This window comes from Triturus cristatus, chromosome 7 (assembly GCF_964204655.1).
Source record: "Triturus cristatus chromosome 7, aTriCri1.1, whole genome shotgun sequence".
In the NCBI taxonomy this organism is placed as follows: Eukaryota; Metazoa; Chordata; class Amphibia; order Caudata; family Salamandridae; genus Triturus; species Triturus cristatus.
In genome coordinates, this window is record NC_140590.1 from 641,725,408 (window position 1) to 641,752,513 (window position 27,106).

The following is a 27,106-nucleotide window of genomic DNA, read 5'->3' on the forward strand; positions in this document are numbered from 1 at the left end:
TCCAGGCAAGACACAAAACATCTCTTTGCTTTCTTTTCCTGGTAGTGAGGTCAGTTCTATCTCAGAGATAACCCATGGGCAGGCCATTGACATATAGACAAAACCTGAACCATTGACCCACATATTCCCTTATGTGACTCAGACCATGCTCTTGATTTAACTGCTGCAACTGAAGTCAACCTCCTCACTGTGAAGAAACAAAATCCTGACCCCTTCTTTGCTGTTTTGCCTTCAAGCACACCACATATTGAAAAGTTAGGAAATTATAGTACTGGATGCTCTGATGCACCCGTACCACCTTCTAATGCAGAAGAAAATGAAAAAAGTTCCTAACACCAAGTGATCTCTTACCTGTTTCCTCAGACTAAGACATGTGAACTGCCAAATGGTAAAGGGAGTCTGGTCATCAGAGACTCTATGATAAGCAGTACTCTTAGCCATCCCGAAGAAAGCGCTTCAGTGTGCTTTAATGAGCCAAGGAAGCGTGAAGATTTCACTGTTGACAACAGGGAATCTACTGTTCACAGGCTATCGCCATTCCAAGAATTTAAAGTCTGTCATCCTTGTGCCTCTCTGTCATCAGCTTGTCTGCTTTCAGAGTCTCCAAAGTCCTCAGCCAGCCTGCTGCTTTCAGAGTCTCCAGAGTCCACAGCCCGCCTGCTGCCTCCTGAACTCAGCCTCCAACCCTCCTGCCATCTGAACCCGAGCCTTCAGTCCTCCTGCCATCTGAGCCCGAGCCTCCAGTCCTTCTGCCATCTGAGCCCGAGCCTGAAGCCTTCCTGCCACCTGAGCCCGAGCCTGCAGCCTGCGGCCTGCATGCCATTAGTACCGGAGCCTCCAGACTGCCTGCATTCAGAGCACAAGCTCTTAGCACACCTTCCTACTAAGTCAGAACTTCCAGCTTGTGTGACTTCAGAACCAGAGCTTCCAGGCGGCCTGCCTTCAGAACCAGAGCTTCCAGGCCGCCTGCCTTCAGCATTAGAGCTTCCAGGCTACTTGCCTTCAGCACCAGAGACTCCAGGCGGCCTGCCTTCAGCACCAGAGCTTCCAGACTGCCTGCCTTCTGGCCTTGAGCCTCTAACTTGCCTACTTTTCGACCCTGTGCTTCCAATTTACCAGCCTTCAGAGGTCTCAGTACGTATACATTCAGAGACTGATTCTCCAGCATCAGAGACAAAACTCTCAACATGTAAGCCTCATGGGCCTGGATCTCCTGCATACCTGCTTTCAAAGACTCCTGCACATGAGTCTTTGGTATGTTTTCCTCCAGGGCCAGAACTTCAGGTCTGCTTCTTGTCACCTCCTTTGTCTTCAGCCAATTTGCCTTTGACCTCTGTGGCTCCTGCCAATTCGTTATCTGCTTTTGACCCTACAGTCAATCTTCCTTTGTTTTCAGAGTGCTACTCTAGCCTGGCATCATCAGGACTTCAAACACCTTTAATTCAGACTTCTAAGCCCCTGTTACTGGTTTTGGACTCTTCAGGTTCTGACTTCAATACTGCTGTTAATTTTCAGCCTATTTTCCTACCCTCTAGAACATCACAGTTTTCCTGTAGTCATTTGGTATCTTGCACTACATCTCTCATGGAAATGGACTTACTACTTAGGAGCAAAGGCTTTGAATGCAGTTCCAGATTCCGGGAGCCAGTCTTTGGAGGGGGTGTACTGTCACAACTGGCTCCCTGCGTTCTCGTGTCTACCACCAGGGGGCTGAACTGTGGGACTCTTCAGTGGTCTAATAAGTTTCCAGACCCTCCCCTTCATGTAGATACTGACTTTCAGCCATTTAGATTCTACTTGCAAATTGCGATCCATTCTCAATCCATGCCGGGTTTTGTGAAAGGCAGCCTGCTCATTCTGGAAACTCCATTACCTAGAATTCCCTCTGCTCACTGCTCTGTCTTCATTCCTGCAGGCCAGGGATGGGTGGAGGAATCCAGTTCACCTGTGGCTGGCTGCTGCTAGCCTGCTCACACCTGATGCATATGATTACTGTGAGCTCTTTTAAGGCCCAGCTCCCTTCAGTCCAGTGTTGGTCATTGTAGCTGTATACCGGTGAGACCGATCCTTGTTTCCTGAGCCTTTGATATCCTTGTTTCCAGTGATTCCTGAGATTTAGTTAATCTTTGTTCTTGATTCCTGAGCTATATCTCTTCCTTGTGCCTGAATTAGCACTGCCTGCAGTGCTACCTTGTTTCCAGAGTTCCTCAGCTAAAGTTATTCTTTGTTCCTGTTCCTGGGCCTCAGCTATTTCTTGTTCCTGATTTGCACTGCTTGCAGTGCTCTCTTGACTCCTTGTTTCCTGAGCTGTAGCTATTTCCTGTTTCCTTGAACCACTACTGCCTGCAGTGCTACCTTGACTCCTGAAGATTTAGTAATTCCCTGTTCCTGAACCAGCACTGCCTGCAGTGCTGCCTTGACTCCTGAACCATAGCTCAATTCTTGTTCCTGCCCCAGCACTGCCTTCTATGCTACTTTGTTTTTTTAATTCCTGAACCTGCACTTTTCTAGTATACCCTTGTAGCCTCCCATTCTGTATATCATTTTCCAGTCCCTGCCTTTCTTCCCATTTCCTTGGTTCCAGTTCTAGTTTGCTGTCTTTCTATTCTGATGTCTTGCTTCTGTTACCTTGTATGTTTGTTACCTGTTTTCTGCCAAGTGTGCCCTGTGAGGTCCTTCCTTTCCTGTTAAGCACTCTTCCTTGCTAGCTCCTTGTCTATTGTGCTTGTGTTCAGTTCTACCCCTTTGCTGTTACTGCCTTGCGTGTTCCTGTTTGATCGCCAGGATCCGTGGGCACCACTGACTACCTAGGTGGTGTTTCTTATTCACTGTGACTATTGTCTTTGAGTTAGTTATAACATCTCCATAGGTATAAGCTCTACAGACTCTGCCTTTGCATACATGTCCTATATGTGGGTATTTTCAGTCAGTATCTGTAACAGCAATTGTGGGTGAGGAACTTACTGAGCTTCAGTCTTACCATGTGGAGCTCCTGAGTGCTTTACCCTACATTCCTTTTATTGTTAATGTTGTGAGATATATATGTATGTCTTGCACGTCCGTCCTGGGTGTAGTTAGTCTGAATGCTAAATTGCCTTGTGTGAGTGCCCTGCCTTTCTGAGGCATCTTGTACAGGCTTCCCCTTTGGATCCCTTTTTCTCCTCTGACTCCTTGTGTGATTCTTGGCAGCGCTGTACTGCTCTTTTTGTGCATGGTACGTTTTCTACCCAGTCCCCAGTCTTTGCTCAAGTCCCTGACTGTGTTCCCGACATAGTCTCAGACAGTCCTTGACAGATCTAAATTGTTTTAGGTGTTCAGTGGATGGTACAGATCTCCAGGTTCATTCTGCTAATCTTAGATTGCGTCTTTCAGAGTTTAGATTGTCATTGAACCTAGGTTTGGAGATTTTAGTGGAAATGGGGGGCAATAAAATCAAAGACGTCTAGAATAGAGGTATTATAAACCTCTCTGGTCATGTACATCCACCATGCCTAACTGAGAAGTCAAGGCAGTGTTACATCGGGCTGATAAGTCCTTAGGATTAATGTTTCGGACATTCCTTTTCCATTGTTTTGTTTTCTTGGGTTGATCTCTCTTCTGGGTCACCTCCACGTTGATGAGGAAGGTGATGCTGTAGTGGTCAGACCAGTCGCAGTGGAGAATGGATTGCAATGTGATGTTATTCATTTTAGATATATCAAGGTCCAGTGTCCCTCCCTTGTTGTGGGTTGGACTGTCGCAGAATTGGATCAGATTGAGGCCTGATAGGAAGGATTTAAGGCAGTTCTGTGCATGGTCATTCGGGTTATTCCAGTGGAGGTTAAAGCCTCTGAGGAACATCTGGGCCACTTTAGGGTCATCTTTGGTTATGATGACTTCCATGATTTGTTCAATAAATGACAGATTGTCTCCAGGGGGTGGTGGAATGTGTGTAGCTTGCAAATGAGGCTGTTGTTGCTCATGATGCTGATGCAAAGATATTCACAGGTAGGCAAGGCGACGGTTTCTGATTGGTATACAGAGATTATGTTTTGGTAGATGCAGTCTATTCCACCACCCGGTTTCCTAGTTCTATCGAGTCAAATTATGCCGTGGCTTGGAGAGGCTAGTAAGTCTAGGATAGGAGGAGGGGAGCTGTTTAGCCAGGTTTCGTAAAGATAACAATATCAGGCTCATTTGTGAGGATGAGAGCATAAATATTGGGTGCATGTTTACTAGCTAATCTGCAGTTGAGAAGTACGCATTTCAGTTGGCTAGTGGAATGGACAGTGGCAGCCCGAGAGATTTTAATGCACTTGAGGTTATCGCCATTAACAGATCTGTGATTGTGGTTGGATTCTCTGTAGAGGTTAGCTTGAATGGCTTGGATTTGACCCAGGTAGAGCTTGTTAGTGTCTATTGAGTTGGCATAAGAGAGGAGGAGGTCACAGATGTCACTGTCAGATAGATCAGCATTCAGTCTCCTGGGACAAGAGGAGGCATTGGGGAACGGTATAGTTTTTGAGTTAAGATGATAGGTGTGCGGGTCATAGGAGAGATACATGCTTGTTTGGAAGCTTGTCCGGTTGATCAAGGCACTATTGGGTCTATGCATGGGCAGAAGCTCTTTGGTGATGGATTTCAGTTTCTCCAGTTCGTCCTTGACCCTCAAGAAAAAAATATAATAAATATATATATATATATATATATATATATATAACGACGAAATCCCAGAGCATAAGCAGCCGCAAATGGCGCAACACCAGGGCACAGACTCCGAAAGCTGGCATGCAAAAATGTATTCACACATCAAAAGAGGTCCAAATGATGCGTTTCGGCTGCCAGACATGCAGCCTTGATCACATAGCGCGCTGTGGAAATATGTGCGAAATATATACAGGTGAGTGTGGTAGTCTTGTTATTGTGTCAATTACTGTGAGAAGGCATTTTTACTACAGTTTACTACATTCGTCATGCATGCTGTTTTACTGCAGGTAGCAAAGCAACATGTTGCTGATATGGCATGGTATGGAAACAACATAGAGGACAGACTTCATACATGAGTACTCAAAAATATATAGACAGGCCTTTTCATTAAACGTATTGTGTGTTGTAAGTGCGTGATGCTTAACGAGGGACAGACAACAGAATAATCATGCCCTTAAAAGTGCGAGGAGTCCCGGATAGAGGTAACTAAACCTAAATACGCGCTACAGTGGCTGCGGGATGTCCAGGTCAGTCTGTGAGCACACTCAATTGTCTCGTGTCGTATATGTATAAGAAGTAGCGATGCCGCTTAAAATGCAAAAACAATTAGGAAGAAAGGAAAGTGAGCGGTGACGCTCACTGCTGCGTGAAAAGTGTCATGAATGCCTCCATATACGTCAAATATACAGTGTTTGCTTGTGAATTGATCAAAGTGACTACCCTCATCTGTGTCCCTAAGGACCGCACAGAGTGAGAGAGGAAATAGGGAAGTGCCTTGGAGCGACAGGAGGAGACGTGAGTGCATTAGTGCTTAGTGAACATCAAGGTGGTACTGGGTGCATAGTTAAGGGTGTCCTCCAATCAGAAGCATCCATGGTTTAAAAATATAGTCAATGTGAAAATGTACAAAAAATCAATGAAGGATATTATTTAAACTCGCCCATATAGCTGTAGTGTATGTATTGTCAAAGTGTTAAACAGACAGTACGTCATGTTGGTACATGTACAGACAGATGGAAACAAAGCTAAGTTTTGGCGACTGACTAAGTTCAAATGCATGAATGCACAAACATGAAAACATACAAGTTACATCACTTGTGACGCTATTGGAATGTGTGCAAGCTATCCTTTCACTCGTGTGAAGGAACAAATATGAGGTGTCATGTTCAATTACTCGTTGTGTCAGAGTTAAACCAAGAAACAGAAAATCTTACATGGGTAGTTAGAGGAAATGTTGTAGGTCTTCACTTGTGTTAAGGCCTGCAGGTGCCTTGGTATTGAAGTGGAGAATGTATTTGCTTTCCATCTGGCGTAACAGTTTTTCCCGAATTGTGGGTATGCAGTCAATGGCTAAATATTTAAGGTGTTTGAGGTTGTTGTGATGTACCTCCTTGAAATGTCTTGCGACAGGATATGTGGGGTCACTATTCACGATAGCCCTCTGGTGTTGTAGAATGCGCATTTGTTATGTTAGAAAGGTTTTGTAGAGCGCTCGTTCACCGGTTGGTTTCTTGGCGCTGATGAGGCAGAGGGATCGCCAGTACGAACAGATTAATTATAGGCGCTTGAGAAAAGCCATGTTTTGAGAGACTTTCTGAAATTGATCAGGTTTGTGCTTAATCTGATTTCCAATGGGATGGAGTTCCATAGTCTGGGGCAAGGGTCGCGAACCGGCAGCCCCCTTTCCGCTTCAGTTTGAAGGTGGGTACTGCGATGAGGTGAAGAAGGGCTGAGCGGAGGTTGCGCCAGGGTGTATATCGGGGAATGCGGTCAGTAATAAATTTGGGGCTGCGATTGTTTAGGGATTTATACACCAGGCAGGCGATTTTAAAGGTACAACGCTGGGGGATAGGTAACCAATTAAGTTTTCTGAGGAGAGGGGAGGCGTGTTGCCGTCTGGGTTGTTGGTAAATTAGTCTTGCCGCTTGATTTTGAACCAGTTGTAGTCGTTTAGTTAGTCCAATTGGGAGTCCCAGGAAGGTGGCGTTTGCATAGTCAAGCCGGGATAAAACCAGGGCTATCACGACCTGGATCAGTGCGGTTTGGGATAAAAGCCTGCTTATTTTCCTTATTTTGCGTAATTGCAGGAAGCAGGTGGAGATCACGGTGCCTATGTGCGCTTTGAGGGACAGATCATTGCTTATGGTAACCCCAAGGCTTTTTTACTGAGGTGGCGGTAGGGGGTGGGGGGCCAAGGTTGTTTGACCAGTAGTGTGGGCCCCAGTGATTTTGTGCCGCACCTATCCGTATTAGTTCAGTTTTGCTGGGGTTTAGTTTTAAATGATTGTGATCCATCCATCGGCGAATGAAAGTCATGGTGTCTTTGAAGTCTGATATTGACTGGGCAGAGTTGTCGATCTGGAACAGGAGTTGGAGGTCGTCAGCGCAATTAAAAATGGTGACTCTTCTCACCTTGAGGGCACTTATTAGTGGGTGGAGGTAGATATTGAACAGATGGGGGGGAGATGGACGAGCCCTGTGGGACCCCACAAGTTGTTGTTAGCTTTGGGGCAGTGAACGGGCAGGAGCAGAATGCCTGAGAGCGGTTGTTTAAAAAGGATTTGATCCAGCAGAGAGCTGGGCCCCTGATGTCAGCCTCTTCGACCCTGTCGGCCAAAACCCCGTGGTCGACCGTATCAAAGGCCGCCGAGAGGTCAAGCAGTACCAGGGCCTGTGGCGTGCCTGTATCTGCTTTTTCACCTAGGGAGTCAAGCACAGCTAAGATCACAGTTTCTGTGGAGTGTGCAGGTCGAAAGCCGACTTGACTGGAGTCGAGGAATCCTGTCTGTTCCAGGAAGTTAGAAAGGCATCTGGACACATGAGCTTCCAATAGCTTGGCCATGTAAGGGAGCAGAGAGATGGGGCGGTAGTTGGCTGGTAATTGTGGGTCTGTGCCTGGTTTTTTGAGGAGGGGGACTACAATGGCTTCCTTAAAGGCATTGGGTACGCAGCTTTGGACCAAGGAATGGTTGAGGAGGGCAAGAGCTGTGTCTGGAAAAGCCATGAAGGCTGTTCTCAGAACATGAGGGGGAAAGTGGTCCCTAGGGGAGCCAGATCTGACCTTGGCCAGTAGTTGGTACAGAGTATCTGTGTCGATGGGGGCGAATTAATCGGTTGTGTGGATGTTCCTGAAGGTGGATGAGGCAGTGTTATGTAATGATGTGGGGGAATACTGGCTTTGATGGTGTTTATTTTATCAATGAAGTAGGTGTTCAGGGAGTCGCAAAAGGCTTGAGAGGTGTATTGCTAGCTTAGTGCTTCCAATGTAATGAAGGCCACAATCACATTCCAGAATGTAGATGGCAAATTCTGTTTTACAGGTGAGCTGGTGTTTAATGATTAGAGGTGCCAACCTGAAGGTGGTGTCAAGCTGTGTAATGTTTTTACCAAATTTACAAGCTCTACAACTATTACACTTAAAAAATCCTTTCCTGTCAGTGAGCCAGTTGGTTGTGTTACTGGTTTCGGGACTATTCTTTACTAAAGCGTCATGCATAGATCGAGCCCGCTTGTACGTGATGTCTGGATGTCTCATTGCGAGGGGGCCCAGGATTGGGTCAGCTTTAATTATTCCCCAGTGTCTATTTATGGTTGATCTGATAGCTCTACCTTTAGTGTTGAGTGTGATGATGAGTCTCCGGCTAACTATTTGTGTGCACTCACTAGTTGGGGTAGTGGCACTGTCGGGTTCCGGGGTGCGGGTTCCTGTGAGTAGTGCCTGCATATCCTGCGTAATCGAAGCATTTCGCCATAGGGGATGCTTGCTATCAAATGTCTTGGGTGGAAGCTAGAGGCGTGTAGGACTGAGTTCCCTGCCGTGGGTTTTCTATGCAGTTTAGAAAACATAGTGCCATTACAAATGTAAAGTGTAACATCAAGGAACTCTATGGAGGTGTTGCTAATGTTGCCATTGAATTCTAAATTCAGATTATTGTTGTTGATCTCAGCGATGACCAACCTCACACTGTTAGAATTGCCTTTCCAAATTAAAAACGCATCATCGATGTACCTGAGCCAAGTAATGATGTTGTCCTGCCAAGCCTCCCACCAGCCAACATGGAGACATGTGTAACTGGGTGAGAAGCAGGCCCCCATGGCTACTCCACTGAGTTGGTGGTACACCGGTTTGTTAAACAGAAAGTAGTTGTGTTTTAAACACCAATCAATAAAACAGATACACATTGCATTGTGATTATGACATTGTATAGGTCTCTTGTCCAGAAAGTGCTTACAAGCATCTAATCCATCCTTGTGGTGAATGCTGATGTAAAGTGACGTGATATTGAGTGATATCAGTAGATAGTCATTATTCCATGGGATATCTTTGATTTTTGACAGGAAGTGCCCAGTGTCTTTTAAGTATGAAGGCTGACTTGAGACTAGGTCCGGGAGAAAAAAGTCCACATATTTTGACATATTCTCACACATGCTCTTTCTTGCAGTTATGATGGGGCGACCTGGAATGGGGACAGTGTTTATGTGTACCTTGGGAAGAAAATAAAGAAAAGGCTAAACCGGGTATTCAGTGCTGCGAATAGTCGTTTATTCTTTGCTTAAGAGTCCTTGTGATCTGTATCCGGCCAAGAGTTTCCTTAGTGCTTTGTTGCTGCCCCCACCTCTTTATGGCTAGAGATCTTTTAGCAATCACTGTCTGATAGATGTCTGTTGGCCTCCTCGAGGTACAGGTGCCTGGGCCACAGCACGATGTTTCCCCCCTTTGTCAGACTTGTTGATGACTTCATTCTCATTTTGTAGTTTTGCGATGAGTCTGACATTTGAGGCTTTGCTTACTGAGTCTAGGCGATTTCCTTGCTGTTTTGAGATGCAGAGCTTTCAGTTCTTCTACTATAACATCATTGTACACGTCGATTGCGTCTTTGGGCATCATGGGCGTAAATGTAGAATGTGGCCTGAAGGGACAAGGAATTCTGTTTTGTGTCATGATCCCTTCGTCTTGACATAGTTGTTGTGTGGACATGATGGTGTTCGGCATTTCTAGAAACAGACAAGTTGGTACCAGCAGGTAATACGGGGTGGGTGTATCATGTTCTATTCGGTTGCTTTGTTTAACCCCTTCCCTGCTCATGACAGAACCGTTCCGTCATGAGCCACGGTTGGCGTGTGCTCATGACGGAACGGTTCCGTCATGACAATCCTGTTGGCGGCCGCTCCGCCTGCGCGGCGCTGTTTCCCCGCCTGTGCGAGGGGACAACGCAAATGGGCGGAGTCATGACGGAACCGTTCCGTCATGAGCACAGCTCAACTGTGGCTCATGACGGAGCGGCTCCGTCATGAGCACAGGCCCACCGCGCTGCCCCCCTGCCCCCCCCCAGCGCTGCAGCGGAATGTCCGCAGCAGCGAAGGGGTTAAGTTTGAAGAACTTAAGGAGTTTTAGTTTTCTGATGAATTTAAACACGTCAATGCGAGTACTGCTGTCGTCAAAACTGCTTTTGGGGCAGAATGTGAGGCCGAGCGAAAGAAGTTGCTTTTCCGCTTCAGGAAGATTGTGCTGAGGTTGATGAGGGTTTTGGTATCAGCTATTACTTCCGTCTCCAGTTTCCTCTCCTCTTGTTGTTTGTTTTCTGTTTTTCTGCATTTCCTTCTCTCCCGCCGCTTGGGACTCCTTCGGTGTTTTGTTTCTTTGGCGGCCGCGGCTGCAGTGTCTGCCTCCGGTCGAAGACAAAAAAATTAATCTCATCACCCAGCCCTATGTCAGAAGCACCGGCTTCATTTCTTCCGCGCCATCTTCCTCCATCTTCAGAATTAGTGCCTGACTCTGCTAGTGAATTTAGGTCTGACATTGAGGTAGATTCTGCTCCCTCTGTGTTGGTTGTAGGTGTGGCTTGCGCTTGTTGAATTGGCTTATTGAGTCTTTGTTTCCTGATTGTATCATATTTGCGTGCAAAAGTGTAGATCTGGCCACATTCATAATTTTGCTTATTATGGGCAAACTTAAAGATTTTACGAGCTTTGATTGATTCCTCGTGTTTTTTCCTTCTTCTCCTTCCCTTCCCTTCTTTTTTCTTACCCCTTCTGTAGGAAGCTGGCTCTGTATATACTATACCAAAGTGAGGGATAGTGTGCAGAGAGTCCAGTGGAACCCAAAAGGTAGGCAGAGGTAAAGTAGATAGCACCTTACTCTCTGTGTGGTGGTGTGGTCGAGCAGTAAGGCTTTATCAGAGGACAGTGTTAAGCATTTGCTATACACACTCAGCCAGCAAATGAATTCACACACTCAAAGACTGAACTTCAGACCAATTGTTTCTGTATAAAAATATTCTTTTAGTTATTTTATTTCCTAGAACCAAGCAAGCCTGGTACAAGTAAGTAATAAATACTTTGCAGTAAATATATAGTTGTAACACAGTTTGGATTGCAATCGTAAATATACTTTGATTTGATTACAGTAGTGTTACTGATAATGCAATGCCTTTCAGAATACAGCACATGTACTTTGTATAGGTTTTTTTTAGCAGAAAATCATGTTACTTTTTAGATTACTTTTCTTACACAGTGCAGTATACCTGGATACTGCACTGGGACATTTCCTGTAAGCAGGTAAGTAAAAGCGCTTTGGTTATTTACTTACAGTTTTAAAGGATTTCTTAGATTTTCCAACTCCACACTTAAAAACTTTTCATAGAAAAACAGTCAATGTTATCCTATGGAGGAAAATAGTGTTATCGGTTCAAAGGTAAGTACTTTGTTGTGGGAGTTGGTATTCTGGCGTTAGACTCAGGGGTCCCCCAGGGTCAAGGATGCACTCTTGTTACGCCCTCAGCAGCACTAGGGCAGCAGGGTACAGAGTCCTGAGGCCCAATGTTATCCAATGGAGGATAGGGGGCTTCTGGTTGGTGGCTGCTGACGAGCAGGCCACTGGGTTGTGGGAGCAAAGCTCCTGGACTTAAGCTCAGGGAAAATGGGGGTTTAGGCCAGCACAAAAGATGCACCCTCACCAGCACTGGGGCGGCCGGGTTGCAGAGTGCTGTTTTGGCATCAGAAACCCTGTAGCTTTGAATGGGAAGTCTCAGGTTTGCAAAAGCACTGCGGGCTTGGGGACGAAGGTCTTCTGAGTGCGACCACTACTTGGAGAGGTAAGTTGCGATGTTGGGGGTTGGTTAGGCACTATCGGTTGGGCCACCCAAGGCCATGGGTCGTCAGGTGCAGACATGTCTTTTAGGGTCGGATCTTCTTACCAGCTCCTGGTCACGGTTAGGGGGGACCTTCCGGTTTGAGGCTGCAGGCATCGGCTGGAGGCTTGAGGCAGGTCAGGGGTCGCCGGATCTCAGGTCAGGATCGCCGGGGAGACCTCTTCTTGTTGTTGGGCCATTCGAACTCTGGCCATAGTCATCGAGTTCACAGTGGTGCAAACTCGTGGGTCCTTGCGGAGTTGGAGTCAGTTCGAGGTAGGGACAGGCCGGTAGGGCTGGGACCGAGTCAGTGGGCGCCCTCCTCTTAGCTTTGGCACAGCTTTTCAGTCCTTCTTCTTCTTTCCTTCTTGTAGTTTCTTGTCTGAGGAAGCAAGGTTTAGGGGTGCCCCTAAATACTAGATTCAGGGGCGCTATAGGTAGGTAAAAAGGTTGAGACCAATGGGTCCCTTCCCTGGGGTGGGGACACCCCCTATTATGCCACCCTCCAGTGGGAGGGGAGCATAAGCCTTACCCTGGCTGGCTGGGTCCCCCCACCTGAGGGGTGTAGTTGGCAGTGGAGGGCAAACCTCTCTTCCTCACTTGTTATTCCCACCAACTCTCCCACCCAAAGTCTGAGTCAGAGCCGGTGGGGACCAGTTGCTGAAAGCAGCAAGTGGCCTGGGGAAGCTCACACAGGCGGAAAGCCTTTGAAGCTTACCCTTCGTGGACCATGCCCATCCTGGGCGAGGAGGCTTTGCACAGGATGTGCATTGTTTCAGGCCCCCGAGAGTAGCAGGCTTTTGACCCAGGGGTCCAGAAACATGTCTGGTGGTGGCAGCTGAAAGCAGCCACTCAGCCTGGACACTAGAGGTAGGTCGTTTATCAGGGGGCATCTCTAAGATGTCCTCTGTGTGCATTTTTCATTAAATCCCACACTGGCATCAGTGTGGGTTTAATGTGCTGAGAAGTTTGATACCAAACTTCACAGTTTTCAGTGTAGCCATTATGGAGCTGTGGAGTTCGTAATGACAAACTCCCAGCACCATATACTCTTAATGGCAGCACTGCACTTACAATGTCTAAGAATGGCCTTAGACACTGTAGGGGTACGGGGCTCATGTACCTATATCCTCACCACTGATATAGGGCACCCAGCTAGAGGGGTGACTGATCTATGCCAGGGCAGTGGGTTATAGGCATGGCACACGGGGATGTGTGCCATGTTGACTTTTCACTTTGTTCTGCACCAAGACCTGCAGCCTGCAAAGGCAGTGTGTGAGTGTAATGGTACAGGGCCTCTAAGGGTGGCACGATACGTGCTGCAGCACTTAGGTGTCTTCCCTGGTAACAGTGCCCTAGGTACCTGTGGTACCATTTACCAGGGGCTGACCTGTGGCCAGAGATGCCAAATGGGTTTTGTTTTCAATGCAGTTTTAGGGAAAGAACATAGGCCCTAGTTACCTGATTGGCAAGAGCCCAGGGCACACTCAGTCAAAACACATCAGCAGTTTAGCAAAGAGTGTGGGCTACCATGCAGAAAGAGGGAACTTTCTCACACCTTCTTCCTCCTTTTCCTCCTTCTTCTCTTTCCTTTCCCCTTCTATTTTTTCTTTTTCTTTAGAGTGGTTCTTGAAGAATCTCCAAGGTTGTAGGGTGGGCGAGAGAATGTATTTTCCCTTTTATTTCTTTCTTTTCCTTCACCTTTTGTCCCCTCCTTTTTCCCTTTCTTTCCCATATTTTTATTTTCTCCCCTTTTCTCTTCCTTTCTTCTTTTTATTTCTTTCTTCCTCTTATTCTCTTTTACTTTTATGGGTCCCTGGTATTAGGTATATGCAGTCAAAGATTGCCGCTCCTTTCGTAAGGTTGTGTGTTGTACGGTGCTAGTCCTGTTTTGGTTTTATTGGTACTTCCAAGTGAGGAGGCACCATCTTCTGTGTGTAAGCCAAGTCAGAAACGAAGTGAGTTACAAAATGGAGGTGAGGGCCCTGTTGACCAGTAGACCTGGGACAGCCACGTAGGTGTAAGTGTTTCCTGGGACCACTCTATCCAGGGAAGAGAGGTGGAACACAGTCATGTTCAGGTGAAAAAGACAAAGTGCCAGGACGGCGTAGGGGTCAGTGAGACGACCCTGATCACCAATGCAGGTAGAGGGAGGTACGCCCTGTGACAATAAGTGCCTGAGCGTCTCCACCCTAAACTTGTGCCATGCTGCAAAAGCTGGTGGGGGCTGGCGGTTGATTGTAGGAAATCGGCGATGGCTGTCTTGCTTGATGGACAAGGCTAGCTGCTTCTTTAAATGTGGGCGAGAGGAGAAGTGAGAGCATCCAGAGTCTCCAGAGCTCCACCACTCTCATGCTCGGGCCATGCTGCATCCGATTCGGGTCGGTTGTAAGCGGACCATCCATGGAAGCTGAATATTTTGGCAGGGCTAAAGAATCTCCGCAGCTACCGGGAGGTGAGGGTGACCTGCTTCTCAGGATATCCTACACTTACCTGCTGTAACCAGGCAGAGGTGCTGCAGTCAGGCAAGCAGGAGCTTTTTCAGTGTGATAATCTGGCAGCTACCGCGAACAAGGAGTTCTTCTCTTTTATAGATCCTAGTGAGGAAAAGGCAGGATGCAGAGCTGGGACAAAGGGGGAGGTAAGGCACTCACTGGCTCCACAATTCAGCTTTACGGGGACCCATTCACCAGCAAGCGTGTCCTTCCCTCTGGTTGTGGTGGAAGTGCAGCTCCAGGTTCCTGCCGGGTGCCGCGCTGATGCACTTCGGGCATTTGGTGGCAAGTCAATCCTTGCCGTAGAACCGCGACAGCAACCGGAGCCATCAAGTAAGTGGTTATGTACTTCTGTGTTCCTCTCGACATGGGATGGTTGTTGTTGTCGTGGATGGCAGGGGTGTAGTGCTAGAGGCACTCTTGTGGTTTGACACCCTGTGATGACCTTTGACTACTATTATTTTAACTGACTTTAGTGTGTTATTTCATCCTAGCCTGAATGTACGACGGTCCTACATATGCCTTGCTTCTCTTATAAGTTTCTTTCTTGTAATCTTGCCGTCTTTCAGTGGGAGCTGTCATGGAGTAAAACAGTCTTGCCAAGAACAGAACGTGTGGGATGTGCATTTGAAAGCGTGAAAGGGAGAGAGTTGTGGAATGTACTTTTTGGTCTTGAAGTGCAGTGTTTTGGGCAGTGATACACACATGTGCTCGGTGTTGTACATTGAGAGATGAAGTGTGTGAATCTATAAGCAGTTGTGCACAATTGTGCATTGTGTTGTACATTTATGAGAATTATGAAGTTCTTACTATTGGCTTTGACATGGCCTCATGTCATCCTTTTTCCTGACTTTGCCTTTGATAGAGATCAGGGTATCTAAAATATGCCCACTACCACGGATAGAGTAATCACACAGTTACACGCACATACATTCATCATACGCTAGGGCCCATTTCACTAACATGCGCTCAAATACTCTACCAGCAATAAACCTGTGGAAAGAAAACACCTAAACACCCTGCATCAATATCAGGTCGATTAGATCTGGTTTTGTGACTGTCCTAATCAATAACATAATCTACACAACATGTACAATAATGATCAGAAATATAAACCCAATAATTGACAAGAAAGAAAATTCAACACCATGTTTAAAATTATATTGCTTTATCTAAATTAGTCAAAGTAAATCAATCAGAATAAATCATTTCTCATAGTTACCTATTCTAACTAAATGTCAGAACGGGTCAGGACAAGTCTCTCGGTAAGGTCTTTCAAGACGAAGTCCTCAGCATCGATCCTCAGCAACGCAAACTCACGCGGCAAAGGTAAAATGGCAAGTGGCAAAGCCCTCCCTAGGCTAACAATTTTTATAGTAAAAATTACAATGGAAACACACATTAAGTTTGCAAAATACACTGAATCACTGAGCAGAGCGAGAAGGAAAGGATGCAACATTGCAATATTTGTGAACCTCCGCTCAGGAAAAATACACATAGCGAAGACTACGGAACAGGAACCAAGAAAATAAAACATGTATCACAATAATCCGGCTTCTCCTCGGCCATCGAGCCACAGTTCAGAGTTTCCCTCTAAGGCTCCTTTGTTTTTCAAGATTGCCAAGGACACTTTCACTTCTCTTGGAGAACTCCCAAAAACTGCTGCTGTCCTCATGGAAAGTTTCATTCAAGGACCATGGTCAGTCAACTTCAAGACCATTTCCAGCAGGGGTCTCCCTCGTCACGTCTTTCACATATTCACTCGAGGCCAGGCTCACAAAATCAGTCATCATGGACTAGGCCTCCATAGGCCACAATAGACCATCTCAATTAAAAGAAATAAAACAACGTTACTACAGCATAATGATTAAACAGTGTTAACCCCACTAATACCCTTATGTGTATGCATTTATCTAGCTCTCGCGACATAAAAAAGCATTAATTCAGACAGCGTTTTGTGCTCAAAATAAACAGCACACAGCAACGTTTAAACATGAAAACTTGCACGTTATTTTTTAGAAAACAGAAACAGCACACGTATGCTAACCCTCGTGTAACTTTCTCTTATGTTAAGGACAAACGTATTGATTAATAAAAAACACACTTGCACAAGACAAATAATTAATTGTTATTTATTAATAATTAATAAAACGCATAAACATACTAGAGCTTCAAAAAACCCTGAATTTTCTAAATGAAAACTCTGCTCCAGCAATCCCCCCTTTGGTGATTTTATCACCAAATAAACCCCAAAAAAAAATTCGTGAAAATTTAGTCCCATTTTAGGAGAAATCAGAAATGTCTTTTCCCCTTACACAACATTAAACACCAGTCACTCTTTCATCATCTCTCTTTGTCTCTAAGTAAACACTCTCCCTCAATTCTTCTAGTTCAATTTCTTGAGGTTCTCTTTTCAACTTCTTATTTTTCTTTTCCTTATTCAATTTCTTTTTCCCTCCCCTGTTTTTACAACACACACACACCAATCTTATTATTAATAAAGCCACAATTATACAAGACAAAGGAAACAATATTCTACCTATAATAGTACTACCTATTTTTGCAATAAAATCCTTAACAGCTATCATTTTATTAGCTATTTTAGTCCACAAACTCCCAGCTTCAAGTGGTACTAATTCTTCATGCAAATCAGTAATATTTCTGATATAGACCTTCAGGTCCTTACTTTCGTCAGGAATGTAAGTGCAACAATGTTGAACTTTCAATATTCCACAGACTCCACCCTCCTTGGCCAATAGAATATCAAGGGCAAGTCGATTTTGCATAGACATGGCACGTACGGCACTTAATTCCGTATTCACCAAAAGAAACCCTCCTGCGGTATTTGTCGATAAGCGATCAACCACTGTGGACAGTTTCCGAATTCCATAAGCATTTAAAGAAATTCCCACTGCTGGAATCAAAACCCCAAAAATATCACCCACAATTTCAGACCAAGTTTCTCTCTTAAAAAGTATTAATAAGTTAATATCTTCTACATCTCTTATTCTATCTGTATGAAAAATCTTAGGAAAAACCAGGCCCACATAACATGTGCCATACCAATGGTCAGGCAACTTGTAATAAGCCTTGTTCCCACAAACATAGTACACTCCTGGAAAAATTGTATCTTCTCCACCTCTGAAACCCCAACCTGTCGCAATGAAGTATGTATCATGGCACTCACTAGTCCCCACAAAATATGTATCATATTGGGATTTCCTTCTGGTAATACAAAGTTTACCCTTCTGCGGTGCATCTAGAGCTAAAGTTGGACTAGCCCCATTTCTCAACTCTTTTCCCATCTCAATGTCCCAAATTGTCTCACTCACTTCATATTTACCCCCTTTCTCATGCATGTTCACTCTCCTTTCTTCTACCATATCCAGGAAAGCTCTCTCCTCTTCTTTCAAACTGCAAGTTAAATTATTCTTAAAAATGTAATCTAATGTTAATCCTTTTTCTTCAATAAAAATCTCACCAAAAGTGTTAGCTTCTTTAGCTGGATTCAGTTCTTTGTTCATTGGCAAGTGCCCAAAAATACTATCTCTGTTAGACATCTTATAATCTATTTTCCCTAACAAATAAAAAACACTACTTAAAATACTACAGGAAATACCATATGTAGCTGGTAAATGGTGATAAGTAACACCCTCTGAGACGGATGCAGGTAATTGCATACAGACGTAGCAATCCCTTACTTCCATTGTCTTCACATATTCATATAACAGTTTAGAAAAAACATTACTAGAAAAATTATTAATTGACCTATCTTTGTGTATGTAACTACTACTTCTAATTGGAACTACTTTTTGTGAATTCTTCTCTACATTAGTCACATTTTCTATATTCATTCCAAACTCTACTCTAAAAGTAACTAATAAAACTAAAACACCCCATAGAAGCATTAATAATCCAGTACAACAGCAGCACATTCTACACCACCTCTTAAAGAAGGCACATCTATTTCTATTATCCTCTATGTTAGCCATTTTAGTTTAGCCTCTACTACTCCACTACTGTTTTAACTTTTTCAATTCTTCAGCAATTCTTCAGCTTTCAGTTTATCCAAATGATCTCTTCGTTCACTTGATCCAAGTGAATCCTTCTTTTACTCAGTTTGGATACTTGTCATCCTTTACTTCAATTTCTTCAACATCAAATTGTATCAGATCTCCAACGTCAAGATCCTCAGTACTCGACTCTTCTCCAATGTCAGTCAAGAGTACTTTCAGAATTTCACCAGTATCTTCCTCAACCACTTCTCTCAAGACCACTTCCGGATTATCTCGAGTCACTGCTTCTTCTTTTCCTCCTTCAGACAGTGCCACATAAGACCATTCCGGTGATCTGTACTTTTGGTTGGGTCTTCTTACTCTTTTTATTTCCACTGGTTCGTTTGACTCCTTTGATTCTTCTCCTTCAGCTTTTGAACTTTGACTCGAAACTTCATTCACTTGTTCAGCTTTCGATGAATTTGCTCTTATTACTCTGTATCTCAGCCTCTTAACTCTGTTGTTAGGCCAACGATCTCCTCTTAACACCTTTTTCAGCTTTATTTCTTTATTACTTCTTTCTCCAATCCAAGTTCTCTTTCTTAGAACTCGACCCTCTGTTTGTTCATCCTCATCATCTGTTTCAAGTGCCTCTTGTTTCCGTTTTCCAGCAGCTTTCTTCTTCTCCACAGATTTTTTCACCACTGTTTGAGACTTCCCTACTCCTGTCCCTCCTCGAGTCTCCAACACGCAATCTTCTTGCTGTCTACTTGTCCCTTCACCTGACTCATCAAGAATGTTCCCTACACCTCCTCGGGGGTCTTCCGCAATCTGTCCCTCTCTATTTTCTTCTGACCCTACTTCTTCAAGTATAATCTCAAGTGGTTCTTCAATCTCCTCCTCTTCTGATTCAGGAGTAGTCTCTATGTGATTTCTTTTTTCTTTTCTTTTTCCTTCACTGCTGTTTGAAACTTCAGGCTCTCTTACAGAATCTGATCTTCTCTCTGATACTCGCAGTGATTCTCTTGAAGCTCTCTCTGCTTCTTTTCTCACTGATTCCGTATCTTCAGTATCTTCATCATCACTGGAATCTGACTCTTCAAAATACTCTTTACCAGTCCCTTCTTTCGGGTTTGGAACTCTCAGAGTATGACTTGCATGTACCCAGTGCTTCACTCCAGCACACTTTACTGCAGTCGTCGTAGTCAGAATAACTTGTCTTGGCCTTCCCCACCTTGGAATCAAGCAATTTCTTCTTCTGTGCACCTTAATCCTCACCCAGTCTCCTGGACTCAGATCATGGGCTTGCTTCTTCTCAAGTGTGGTAGCTTCTTCTCCAACCTGGTGAAACACAGAATGAACTGCGTCAGCCAGGCCTTTACAGTAATCCAAAATCATGTCATCAGTTATTGTCACCAACTTATTGACAGGCACGAATGCATGGCGCATAGCACGTCCCATGATTATCTCGTGCGGACTCAAACCAGTAGTTCTATCTGGAGTAGATCTCATTGTCATCAGAACTAGAGGCAAAACATCTGGCCATTTCATGCCAGTGGCTAAGCACATCTTTCCAATCCTATTCTTGATCGTGCCATTAATCTGCTCAACCACACCAGAAGCCTCTGGTCGGTATGCACAATGTAGCTTCTGCTGTATTTTCAATGCTTCACAAATCAAACCCATGAGCTCATTTTGAAAATGTCTACCTCTATCAGACTCAACTGTAACTGGAAACCCGTACCTAGGAATCAACTCCCTCAACAGTAATTTTGCCACTGTTAATCCATCATTTCTTCTAGTCGGGTAAGCTTCCACCCACCTTGAAAACAAACAGACTACCACTAGAACATACCTCAGTCTATTCACTTGAGGCATTTCAATGAAATCAATCTGCATTCTTGTAAAAGGACCTCCTTCTCTGCCTATTGTTCCCAGACTCACCACTGTCTTTTTCCCAGTGTTAAATTGCTGACAAACTAAACACCTTTGACAGATGCTCTCTGCAATTGTCCTGAACTTTGCATTGTACCAGGTCTGTTTAAACGACCTAACCATCGCGTCTCTCCCCAAATGTCCCTGGCCATGATACATCCTTGCCATTGACGACAAGATTGAGTTAGGCATCACTGGTCTGCCATCTCTGTAGACCCAAACATGGTCTGTTTCTCTTGGAGCACATCCTGCCTTAATCCAATCTTGTTTCTCTTCATCTCCTGCCTCATCTTGTAACTGCTTCACTTCATCCCAGGTCTCTAGGACATTAGTAAACATCACAGAAAGAAAAGACATTTCCCCTTCTCTGTCCCTGTTAATGGACTGATTTGTCTTGGCACAGTACTGCGCAACATCATTGGCGTACCTATTTCCAATCGTTATAAAATCCTCCCCCTGACCATGGGCAGCACATTTTACAACTGCTAACTCTTTAGGCAGCTGTATTGCCTCAAGCAATTTACCAATCATTTCAGCATTCTTTATTGGAGTTCCACTCGATGGCAAGAAACCTCTTTGTAGCCAAAGTTGGCCAAAATCATGCACCACTCCAAATCCATACTGACTATCAGTCAACACAGTCGTCCTCAAATCTTTCCCAATCTCACAAGCTTTTGTCAATGCTATTAATTCAGCAACTTGCGCAGATTTCACTCCTTTCAATGGTGATGCTTCCATGACCTCTGAAACTTTGCACACCGCATATGCTGCACATAGCACACCATCATCATTCCTCAAGCATGATCCATCCACAAACAACACATGGTCATTCTCAGGTAAGGGAATATCCCTTATGTCTGGTCTCGGTTTCGTACAGTACTCAAGCACATCCAAACAATCATGATCATCTTCCATTTTTATACCCACATTTTCAATATCCGGCAAGAGTGTCGCTGGATTCACATTCACACATCTCTCAAGAGTCACATTTGATGCTCCCAGTATCACTTTTTCATACTTAGTCAACCGACTATGTGACATGTACTGAGTTCTGCTTCTTGTCAAAAGAATTGCCACATTGTGAGGTACGAATACCCTTACAGGATATCCCATTATGATTCCCTCACTCTGTTCCAGGCTTCTGCATGTTGCAGCCACAGATTTCAGACAACCTGGTAAACCCACAGCTACAGGGTCAAGTGTTGATGAGAAATACGCAATAGGCCTTCTCAATTGTCCATGTTTCTGGATTAACACTAAAAGTGCACATCCATTTCTCTCACTGCAGTACAGCTCGAATTCTTTTTCATAGTCAGGCATACCCAAAGCTGGAGCCTCACACATTTTACTTTTGAGCTCTTCAAATGCTGCCATTTGTTCTGCATCCAGATCTAATGGATCTGTCATTTCACTTTTTGTCAATTTAATCAGTGGCTTTGCTATCAGAGAAAAATTAATTATCCACTGACGACAATATCCCACCATACCCAGGAACATTCTCACTTCTCTCTGGGTTTTCGGAGCTTTCATTTCTCTGATTATTCTGATCCTGTCAGTAGTCACTTTTCTCAGACCTTTTTCAATATTGTGTCCAAGATAATGAACCTCTTTCTTGCAAAATTGCAATTTGGCTGGAGATACCTTTAACCCTCCATCTGCCAGATGATTCAGTAAAGCTATGGTATCTACTTCATAAGCTTCACGTGTCTTTGATGCCACCAGTAGGTCATCAATGTACTGCACTAGCACTGAGTTTTCGGGCATGATCAAACTTTCCAACGATTTCTTCAATAACTGATTGAATATCGAAGGACTCTCCGTATACCCCTGTGGGATTCGACACCATGCTAAAATACGCTGGCCAAACCTAAATGCAAAAATCGGCTGGCTGTCATGATGCAACGGAATTGAAAAGAACGCATGACACAAATCAATCACTGTATACCACTCAGCATCATGTGGAATTTGATACAGAATTACTGATGGATTTGGCACAATAGGACAACATGCCACCACAATTTGATTAACTTTTCTCAGATCCTGTACGATCCTAAATTTCCCATTAGGTTTTTTCAGTCCCATTATCGGTGAATTACACGGACTACTCAATAGTTCTCTCAGAACTCCCTGCTGAATCATTTTCTCAATTATAGGAGTTATCCCTTCAATTATTTCTGGTGTCATTTTGTACTGAGGAATGTTAGGATATGTAATTCCCTCTTTCACTGCAATTTTCACTGGATCTACATTATTCATCAATCCCACATCCTCTCCTGTAAAATCCCAAACTGCTCTTTTCACTGTGTCACTCAGCTCTTGAGGCAAATCCTCCGGATTAAACACAGCAAATGCACCAATTAACTCACTTTCTCTATTTTCTAGAGTCATTCGGTAGAAAACATCATCATCTGGTGTCTCAAAAGCTATTCCATCTGGTGTACAAAAAATTGTGCAGTTCATCTTACACAATAAATCCCTACCTAACAGGTTCACTGGACTCGTGTCACAGACAATAAATCTGTGCATGTCTGAAAATTTCCCTATCTGTACTCTTACTGGTTCAGTAAGACGTGTTCTGATTTGTGTATTGGCTACACCAACTACTTGGATTGCTTCATCCGAGAGAGGAAGATTTCTAACATCTGTTGACCTGACAGTTGATCTTGTCGCTCCTGTGTCTACCAAAAAAGTAACACTCTCCTCATTTATTTTCCCATCCACAAATGGTCCTGCCTGGTCTATTTCTAGAGTTGCACCAAGTATGCACTCTTCCTCCTCTCTTCGGCACCGTCAATAATCACCTTCAGACTCGCTCCCTTCACTCTTTAACAAGTACTGCTGTACTTTGTTAGAACGTCTTGGTTTGTTTACCTGCTCATCATTGTAGAATCCTGAATCCTGATTATACTTTTGTACCCCTCTATTCTGCGGCAAGGGCGGTTTTGGCTCTTGACTCTGCTGTCTCACAACTTTCTGTTGTTGCTGTTGGTTATTCCCTTCATTCTGGTTCTGCACCTGTTGATTTAAAGGTTTACTCTCATTACTCACTAATGGTGGATTAGGACATTCAGATCTCCAATGTCCCAATTGGCCACAGTTGTGACAAGGGAACTTTTTCTTCGCTTCCTCAAGACTTCCTTTCCCTTTTCCTGCATATCTGGGTCTATTTCCTGCATTATTTCCTGGATTATTCGCCTGTTCCACTAACTGTGCTTCCTGTCTTTCTGCAACTTTCACTTGTGCCCACATTGCTTTCTCTTTCAGCTTTCTCTGTTTTGCTTCAATTTCATCACTGAAGTATTTTGCATGTCTCAGGATCTCATCTACTTTCTTACTCTGCCAATCCACTGTGTGTTCACGAATTCTCTCACCAATTTCAGGTCTTAGACCATATACAAATCTGTATACAAAGTGACTCAAATCTTTGTCACCCAGGTGTTCATCTCCACTGAATTGTTTAAAAGCCAGTATCAGCCTCTCGTAAAAAGCATGAACTGATTATTTTGCTTCCTGTTGTGTTCGATCTATCTTAACCCAGTCTGTCTCTTTTGGAGGAACTTTACTCTTCAGGTATACCATCACCTGATCATACTTCCTCATTACTTCTGGATCTGGTGCCCCTGTTCTTGAATCTCTTGGATATTCCTCAGTAGGCCAACTCACAACTATTTTACACTCCGTCCACAAGTCTGCTGGAACAATTATATCAAACAGACTATTCAGGTCAACCCACAGCACTTTTGACAATTTCACAAACCTATCTACCTGCCTATACCACTCGACGGGCTTTTCTCTCAATCGAGGGAAATCATTAGTAAATGATAAAATATCCTGTCTGGTCCATGGAACATGTACATATCCTCCTCCAGGTATTTCTCTCATAGGATAATTATCCACTAGTTTCTCTTTTTCTCTTACTGGAAATGCTGAATAAGTTGTTCTATCTACAGATTCCTCTCTTTTCTTATACCACCTATCCTTCCACTTTTCAACATCACCCCATCTTCGCAATAATGCCACCATTTCTTTAATCTGTCCTGTTCTACCAGAAGCATTCAAATTTTCAATGTCCTTCTCTGTAAAGTCCATCCTGTAAGTTCTCTGTAAAGCTTTCACTTTATCAATGTCAACTCCCTGTTCATTTGCTATTGCTCTTAGCCTGTCATGTGTATTCCTTGCTCTCCAGGTAACACTTTTGCACATAAACAACAGCTCACCATCATGATGACTCTTCAGGATTTCTATTGGAACTGTTCCTGTCACAAGCTCTTCTAATTCTATACGTAACTTAGCCACATCAATAACTTGTGAATCCTTATCCTTTTTCTGAAGAACCTTCATCCAATCATTCAAATCATCAACTGTTATTTCAGCAGTTTTTCTCACTGGAACCACTCTTTTCTGCGGTTCTAAAATTGGCATCCCTGAACAACTAGGTTCACTAGCATCCAGTAGTTCACTACATGTGTCATGTCTCGTTTGTCTCAGGTCACTTCTTTCTGCTCTTTTATCTGAATCTCCTGAAGGACCAACTGAATTTGTCAGATTATTCCCAACATATGGAATCACCAGTCCATTCTCACCTGCTCTCTGTTTATCAAACACAGGCATAACCGGACCTATTGTTACAGGAACCGTAACAGCTTCCAGATTCTTCGTTAATTCCCTAATTTTCTCAGTCAGTTCTGTTGTCGTTTTTGCTAATTTTCTGGCATTTTCCTCACTACTTCGATTCTCTCTCTCCCTGAAAGAACTACTACTTCTTGATTCAGGTGTCACTTTTTCTTTCTCAATAATACAGACTGTATCTCTTATCGGAGAAACAACTGGTGTACTCTCATCTGGTTCTGGTCTATATGGAGGTGGTTTCTTGTAAATCATGTCATTTAAGACCTCATCATCATACTCATTAACTCCAACTGCTCCTTCTTCAATTGTTCTCATAGGATATAATCCCTCTGACATATTAACATCTCGCCATCTTTTCATCCGATCATGATGTGTTTCACGATCATGTCTCCTCCCAAACATATTCCTGTAATACCCTCCAGATCTTTGTTTTTCTCGCTCATGAACTTCCTCTTCCCATTCCACTAAAGCCTCGAACTGCGTAGGTCTTGGCTTCGGGTCCAGACGTACCATCTTTTCCCGTAAATTTCTCAACACGGCCAAATTAAATGAACCATGTTCTGGAAATGCTAAAACACCATCTTCTTTAGTATACCTAACCCAATTCTGCAACCATATACAGGTATGTAATCCATATTTCGCAACCATGAAGGATGCAGGTGTTTTCGCTGGAGGTAGTAACTCACCCTCTCTCGTTTTAACCTCTTTATCCTTGCTAAACCACTTTTTAACTTTCCCAAAGAACGTTTTTTTCTTTTTCTCCTCTTGATAATACATTTTAGCGCTTACCAAAACTCTCTACTCTCTCCGTATTATAAATATACAATACGAGCTTCTCAACCAATAGCAGCGCGACTCACACTAACGCACCAATCCTGGAGCGTTTACGTCACTAAACAGCTCTTCCAATCCCTGCGCGACTCACACTAACGCACCAATCCTAGCGCGAACCCTATTCTGATCCACTATCCAATCAGAGCGCGGACTTTCTGACGTCAATAGTCGCTGCAGTCGCTTGTCTCCTGTCTTCTGTCACTCGTCTACCCCTCCTTTACAAAATCTCTCAGTAGACTTCGTGTCAAGATTTCTACAAAATCTATTAGTTACAACATAAAAACATCTCCATTGTCTGCTTCGCTATCCACAGAATAGTAAAAGAGAGTCTATTTTTCAAGAGTCAACAAACTTTCATACATCTCATAACTGTTTCCTCTAGGACTTATCCAAAGAGTCTTACAATCAATAAATGTATATACATTCACGCACATTCATGCAAGAAAAATATAGTACATGTACACAGAATCCTGTTCTCGGGAAGCAGCGCACAATCTGTCCCACTACAGAATTATAACATACATTAACTAAGCAACTTCGCCCAGTTCCTCAAACAAGCTCAGAGAATACCTATTACTCCTCCCGCGATAAGCTTTAACGGAAATCCTTACGGATCCCTGGGACTTAAGACCAGAGTTTCACAGATAACCTTCACTATGATACACACTCCTTATATACCAGAAATATATTCTAATAGTAACATACAACAATGTCACTGATTCCGAACCCAGACAATGTGAACGCGCAACTTCAATTGTCACACGTTATTCCTTACAATCCCGTCTTTCCCGAGAGCAGCATATACTTCCCTCTGCCCTACTACGGAACTGCTACAACAGCTTCCAAGTTCCAGAAGCACTACATATAACTCAACATGACGACTTCAACATATAGTATTAGTACATATACCAATATCAACAAATAAAATCAATAATCAATAAGCTAATGTACAAGCAATCTTATCAGATCAAGACAACCATCAAAACCATCCTCTCTCTGCTACCAGGAAATTGATAGAGATCAGGGTATCTAAAATATGCCCACTACCACGGATAGAGTAATCACACAGTTACACGCACATACATTCATCATACGCTAGGGCCCATTTCACTAACATGCGCTCAAATACTCTACCAGCAATAAACCTGTGGAAAGAAAACACCTAAACACCCTGCATCAATATCAGGTCGATTAGATCTGGTTTTGTGACTGTCCTAATCAATAACATAATCTACACAACATGTACAATAATGATCAGAAATATAAACCCAATAATTGACAAGAAAGAAAATTCAACACCATGTTTAAAATTATATTGCTTTATCTAAATTAGTCAAAGTAAATCAATCAGAATAAATCATTTCTCATAGTTACCTATTCTAACTAAATGTCAGAACGGGTC